The sequence below is a fragment of the Pseudorca crassidens genome, chromosome 1 (genome assembly GCF_039906515.1).
Source record: "Pseudorca crassidens isolate mPseCra1 chromosome 1, mPseCra1.hap1, whole genome shotgun sequence".
Lineage (NCBI taxonomy): Eukaryota > Metazoa > Chordata > Mammalia > Artiodactyla > Delphinidae > Pseudorca > Pseudorca crassidens.
In genome coordinates this window covers 149,513,857-149,521,136 of record NC_090296.1, presented here as the reverse complement: position 1 = coordinate 149,521,136, position 7,280 = coordinate 149,513,857, and positions in this window count along the sequence as shown.

Genomic DNA, 7,280 nt, shown 5'->3' with positions numbered 1-7,280 from the left:
ACCAACCTAGTGTGGGTAAGGCAGCCAGCGAAAAAGGGAAAACCCTTGGCTTTTGTGAACTTCCCTTCTTTTTCTGAAGCTCGGAGGACTCATTTACAAAGTCTCATTCGTTTGCAGTGATCCAAATGTCTTACATCAGACCAGCGGCCAAAGAGATGTTTAGAAAGTTGAACCTACATTTCTAATTTCACAGCAATTTCATTTGTGCCCTTATGTAATTATTTACCTTTTCGACACTGGCAAAGAGCCTTTAACAGATTTTTCTTTTAAATGGAGAGAATCAACCTTTCTTCTCCTCATAATGAAATTGATTTGCACGACACGGATGAGCAGTACATGTGATCCAACAGCTCTGCTCAGGCGACCCTTTCAGGCCTCAACCACAACCTTGGGGACAGGACTCCCCGAAAACGCATGGTTCTTCGTGCCCCTCATCCTCCCGAAGAAAACCTTCCACCTCCTGGAGAGCCTCAGCAGGGAGTGTCTTGGCTGACTCAGGTACATTGAGCCATTTTTGCTGTTTTAACATCTCAAAGCCCTTTCTCACGTGAAAACAGAAACCAGTCCCCTTCTTAGGAGGGGAGTGAAGTGGTTACAAGTTCAGGTCCTGGGACAAGATGTCCAGGCTCAGATTCTGGCCACCTGACGCACCAGCCATGTGACACTGGACAAGTGATGTAACTTCTCCAAGTCTCAGTCTCCTTATCTTTAAAATGGAGATAATAATATCCCAATGAGTCTCACTGGATCTCTGAAAAGAATAAAGGAAGATGTATGTCGAAAGTGCTAAGCAGAGTGTACAACAGAGAGTAAACACGTGACGAAAATATTTGCTGTTGCTTTGATTTTTGTTTTGATGGTCCCTCCATAGGTGTGAGTCCCCCAAGATGACGGCAGGAGTAAAGATGCTCCCAACCTTCCGCCTGCACACCTGCCTGGCTCTCTGCTGGCTTCCCCAAAACACAGCCAACCACACAGCAAATCACCTGGTGTCCTCTGAAAAGGGAACAACCACAATGACTGAATTATCCAAGAAGCATTCCTTCCACCCAAAGCTGGATCAGAGGGCTGAGGGCTGCACTCCGCTGGCTGTACTTGCTGGTACGAGGGGCTCAGGAGAGCAACACAAGCCTGTTTCCCCACAATGACTCAGACCCACAGAGGCAAGCTGCAGGTGACTGACTTGGCTGTCCCCGGGAGTAATTAATCTCCCTGAAATTAATGATCCCTCCAAGGCAGGCAGCCACGGTGGCTGCGCACCTTCAAGCTGCTAGACTCATCTGCATATGCAAAGATGTCTGTGAGGACAGATGACACCCCTGTGGGTGTCCACAGCCCTCGGGGATCCACAGGGCTCCCCACGAGTTCCGACACTGGTCAGGAATGGGGTCACCATCACAGGGCTCCTTACCTACCTCCTCCATTCTCATAAACAGAGGAGAAGAGTGTCCTTCAGAATGGGAGCAAATCTACCATGGAAAAGCTGAATGACCTTGAGCGAGTCACCGAGCCTGGTGTCCTCACCAGGAAAACGGGCAGGTTGGTTTGGCGGATTCCATCCTTGCATGTAGGGCACCGTGCAGAAGCCAGAAACCAAGGAACACCAGCCTCCTTCCTTCAGTGCATTTGCAGACTTCTTGGGGGAGGGGAGGGTTTGGGGACAGGGATTGGTTATGGAAACTTGACAGTTTGGAGACTGATCCTCTGAGACCAGGGGCATTTGGACGAAACTCGGAAAACAAATCACTAAATATTTTTTAAAAACCAGGCACTGTGCTAAATTAGTAGGGTGATGGAGGTCAGGGATGGATGGAGCCTGGGCAGAGGTTGGGTCAGGGACAGGGTGAGATGGGCTGCTAATTATGCACAACATCTAGAAGTAAAAAGGGGGACGCCACACCTTGGCTGTGTCAAATCAACTCTATCAAAATGCCCCCCTCTTCACAACTGCTGCACCGGTTCACCCTCCCAACACCCCGCAGTGTTCCAGACGCCCTAGCTCAGTTCTGGACACAAGCCTGCTTCTTGGTCGTGGCCCTCTTCAGTGAGGCAGGGATGGTGAGCTGCACAGAGCAGCAGGCTGAGGGGCGGCCCCCACCCCCAGAGTTTGAGTAATGGCTCTGCCTCTTGGTGGCTGTGTGACCTTGGTCAGGTTGCGTAGCCTCTCTGTGCTTTGCAACCAGAGTTCTTTCCCTGCTCCTCAGCTGTTCTTCCTTGTGGAGTCATGGGGAGATGATGAGGCAGGGGGAGGGGCTGCAAGACAGAACCAGTGTAGGGGCCTCCTGTGTTCCTCCATTTATGGTATCCTGTGGGGTTACCCCAGTGCTGACAGGGACCTAGTCAGACACCGGAGCAGCAGAAGCCTAGAAAATGGGATTCTCTCTCTGGGTCCCTGAAGCACATCCCAATGTGAGCTATAGAAGGGATTCAGGACAGGTGCCCTCCTGATCCAAGGGCCATGGTGCACATGTGTCTCCCGGGGGAAAACTGTCCAGGCTGGCTGACCTCCTCAGCTCAGCACCTCAGAACGAGCTCCCCCTGAATCGTGTTTATTTGCGTAACCTACTTGTGGGCTTGTCCGGCAGGGAGCAGCTGGGAGTGAGTTGCATAACGTCACTCTGGAAGGCTGCAGGGGAAATCAAGTCCCAGTTTCTATCTCTCTCCTGAGGACCAATCTTGCCAGCTGGCCATCTTCACTGGGATGTCCCGGTATGTTGCTCCTGGCTGCGTGGAGTCGCCATTGTGTAGTTCTGCAGTGAAGGCAGCCCTCTCCTCGCCCCACCACCCTGCCAACCCCTTCCTCCTCTCAAAAGGCTTGAGTTTGGCTCTGTCCCCTCATGATGATGGCCTGGAGCAAACTGCTGAACCCTTCTGAGCCTCAGCTAGCTCATCTGCAAAATGGGAAGAGCGGCAGTAACAACCTCATGGGGTGGTGATGAAGATTAAGAAGAATTAATATACATAAAGCCCTAAGAAGAGAGTCTCGTTCCTAGCAAGCACTGCAAAATATTCCTCAGCCAGCTGTCTATCTGAACTTGTCTTTTGCTGGAGCCTAGGTCTGTTTGGGCTGCTATCACAAAATACCACAGGCTGGGTGTCTTGTAAACAACAGAAGTTTATTTCTCACACTTCTGGAGGCTGGAAGCCAGAGATTGGGGTATCAGCACAGACAGGTGAGGGCCCTTTGCCAGGCTGCAGACATCTCACTGTGTCCTCACGCGGTGGAAGGGGCCAGGGAACTCTCTCTATGGTAAGGGTGCCAGTCCCATTCACGAGGGCTCCACCCTCACGACCAGTCATCTTCCAAAGGTCCCACCTCCTAATAGCATCACTTTGGGAGTTGGAATTTCGATATATGAATTTGGCGGGGACACAAACATTGAAACTGTAGCGGCTGAGAACCATACTGAATCCTGCAGGTTCAAATTCTTAGCCCAACATTCCCTGGAACATGTTGGAACAGGGAAGGGATCCCCTGAGTATTGCTCAGTCCATTTGCAAAACACCCCATTTCTTGGTCCCTCTGGGATGTTCCCACTGCACCGATATGGAACAGTGGCATCGGCTAATTATAGCCCGTGGGCCAGATCTGGTCCCCTCCTGTTTTTGCACAGCCCATGAGATCAGAATGGTTTCTGCATTTTTAAGTAGTTGAAAAAACAAAAGAACTGAAATCACGACACATGGAAAGGATATGTAATACTGATCTCAGTGTCCATAAGTGCAGTTTTCCTAGAACATGGCCACACCTGTGTGTACACATCTATGGCTACTTCTGCATGGCAGTGGCAGAGGGGAGCAGTGGCCTCAGACCACATGGCCCTCAAAGCCTAAAATATTTACTATCCAACCCATTACTGAAAAAGTGTGCTGATTTCTGTGTTAGAGGTCCCAAGAGATCCAGAGTAGCTGTTTTCTTTTTAAATTAATTTTTATTGGAGTAGAGTTGCTTTACAATGTTGTGTTAGTTTCTGCTGTACAGCAAAGTGAATCAGCTATACGTATACATATATTCCCTCTTTTTTGGATTTCCTTCCCATTTAGGTCACCACAGAGCACTGAGTAGAGTTCCCTGTGCTATATAGCAGTTCCTCATTAGTTACCTATTTTATACATAGTATCAATAGTGTATATATGTCAATCCCAATCTCCCTATTCATCCCACCCCCCCCACCTTCCCCCTTGGTGTCCATACATTTGTTCTCTACGTCTGTGTCTCTATTTCTGCTTTGCAAAATAAGATCATCTCTACCATTTTTCTAGATTCCACATATACGCGTTAAGATACGATACCTGTTTTTCTCTTTCTGACTTACTTCACTCTGTATGACAGTCTCTAGGTCCATCCACGTCTCTACAAATGACCCAGTTTCGTTCGTTTCATGGCTGAGAAGTATTCCATTGTATATATGTACCACAGCTTCTGTATCCATTCCTCAGTGTAGCTGTTTCATAATTAGTGTTTCCTAGATTTATTTGGCCACACCTTCCTTTTTCTTTCAAGTGACACCTGTTCACGTTCTGAGTGATGGGTGACAGCAGTGCTGCCTGGGTTCTCCTGGACCTTTTGTTTCTGTCAGCCACATCCTAGCTCCGGAGGCTCGGCTTTCTGAAGCCCTCCCTGTGCAGACCTTCCCTTCCCGCTCTTTCATAAGCCCTAGCGCTCTGACCCGGGTCCCTCCTTCTGGTCCCCTGCGGCCCACCTCTCTGTCCGATGCCCACTGCCAGACTAGCCATGTCAAAGGGCCGCATTAATCACCAACGTGCTACAGCTCCATCATCCCTAGGGTCAAGTCAGCGCTTTGGCCAAGACTTCAAGGCCCGCTGTGGCCTGGCTCTGCCCAAGCCGCCCTGCCCCGTCTCCATTGCTCCTGACACACTGGGGACCTTGGTTCGTTCTAGTCCCTGCACTTTAAATGTTCACTCTCATTGACCAGCCAAAGTCCCCTAGGCCTGAGTGAGGGAAGTTATTGTTTAATGGGCAAAGAGTTTCAGTTTAGGAAGATGGAAAAATTCCAGAGATGAATGGTGGTGATGACTATACAAGAATGTGAATGTACTCGATGCCACTAAACTATACACTTAAAAATGGTTAAAATGGTAACATTGTATGATATGTATATTTTACTGCAATTTTTTAAAATTAAAAAATAAAACTAAATAAAATTGACAGTTACACAGGAAATAAAAAAAAGTCTCCTAGGCTTAGTTCAATGGCCCTTTCCTCCAGGAAGCCCTCCCAGATCTTCTATGTCCCTCTTCAGAGGTGCCTTTCCCATAAGGCTAATGGTGCTTAAGTTTCAGGGCCCCTCACTTGCATGGGCCCCTTCTAATACCTTGGGAGGTATGTGCTCTCACAGTATGTTCTCATGGTCATGTATTTTAGCAAAATTTACAAAAGCAAGATATATTAACTTCAAATGATTAAGAACACTGCATCTTCCTACTCCAGCTGCCCACCACCGGGCTCACTTCCCCTCCAGTCTGAGGCCTTTGAGAATCAGCGGCATTTGGGGATCAGGCCAAGAGGAAGTTCCGTTGGAAATACATTCAGTTTGGATCACTGGAATATATTTACCTGGTCCACCATGACTTGTGTATAAAAATGCCATGTGTAGCTAGGTTTCCCTGGCTACAGAGTGGCAGGGAAGATTGAAACTGAGGCTTGTCTGACTTGATCTTTAGAATCCACTGTATTGGCTTTCCCATGCTTTGATGGTCATGGACAGGCCTTGGATTCCTTAAGCAAAGGCAGGTTAGTCTATTTTCAGAGCCTTGCCAGCCTCTGACACTGTTTCCCACTCTCCATCTGTTCCCATGTGCTTTCCTGCCTCATGGACCCCCCGAGCTGCCCGGACTTCCCCAAAGTGGACTCTACACCTTTGTCTTGGGTCCGCTCTTCCTGGCCTGAAATGGCCTAGTTCAGCCATCTGTGTGGCTCTTACTGATTTCTCACTGGATTGGCATAAAATACTGACACCCGTGAAGATGTGAGGAAGCTCTGAACACCCCACTGTAGTGTGGACATCAAAGACAGCTGGCTGGGCTTCCCTGGTGGCGCAGTGGTTGAGAGTCCGCCTGCCGATGCAGGGGACACGGGTTCGTGCCCCGGTCCGGGAAGATCCCACATGCCGCGGAGCGGCTGGGCCCGTGAGCCATGGCCGCTGAGCCTGCGCGTCCGGAGCCTGTGCTCCGCAACGGGAGAGGCCACAACAGTGAGAGGCCTGCGTACAGCAAAAAAAAAAAAGACAGCTGGCTGCGTGTCATCATTCAGAATAGCTAAGATCAGTCCGCGCCTGAGAAGACTGGAAATGCCTTGAAATCTTAACCCCTGATAAGTGAGAAAACCATGATAGAGGTTTCCTCACATATGATAATTTAAGACATTATCAATAATGAGGTGCGAAGCTAAAAGAAACATTTGAAATTAAGCCTCCCCCCAAGAAATTAAAGTTTGGCCAACTGTGAAAGAAGATTGACACTATTTCTGTTTTCTGTAGAAATGATTTTACCAAAGTCGTTGAAATAGGAAGGGGAGATCAAAATTCAGCCCAAAATGTAGGAATAAGAATGTCATCCAGGTGGGGCAAGCAGTGAATTTATAAAATTATGTTAATTTTTATGGATTTTGTGATGTCTGTAGGGTTTTTATCTTTTTTGAAAACAAAAATGTTTTTGAAATGTTTTTATTATTTGTAATTGGCTGTGATTTATTTCCTCATTCGAAATAAAGATTCTCTTTTGTTCTTAATTTTGTTTTCATACTTTTGTGTTGCTTTATAAAGGAGGGCTCCCCGAATTGTACAAATTTTAGGGCTCATAAAATCTGTGTCTGCCCGTCCCTCATCCCCAGGGAGGACCAAGCTCTCCCTCTCTATATGGCTATCTTGTTTTGCCTGTTCCGCCAGGCGACCCCGATGGGGACATGGCTTACAGCCCACGCTGAACTGATCCCCCGGCCTGCGGATCTGTTACATGGAACTGCAGGCTCAACTTCCCCCCAGCACCCTGCCTCCCACCAAATGATAAGCTCTTCGCAGCGGAATCAGTTCCTAATCACCGTGTAAAGTGAGAAGTCTCTCCACGGAGACTCCCTTCTGGAAGTCCTGAGAACTTTCCAGACATCTCTTAAGGGGAAAAGGATTTTAGAAGCTGATTTGTCTCACTGATTCATTGATAAGAGCTCTTTAAAAATACATCTGTTTGGGATTTCCCTGGCGGTCCAGTGGTTAAGACTCTGCCCTTCCACTGCAGGGGGTACAGGTTCGATCCCTGGTCTG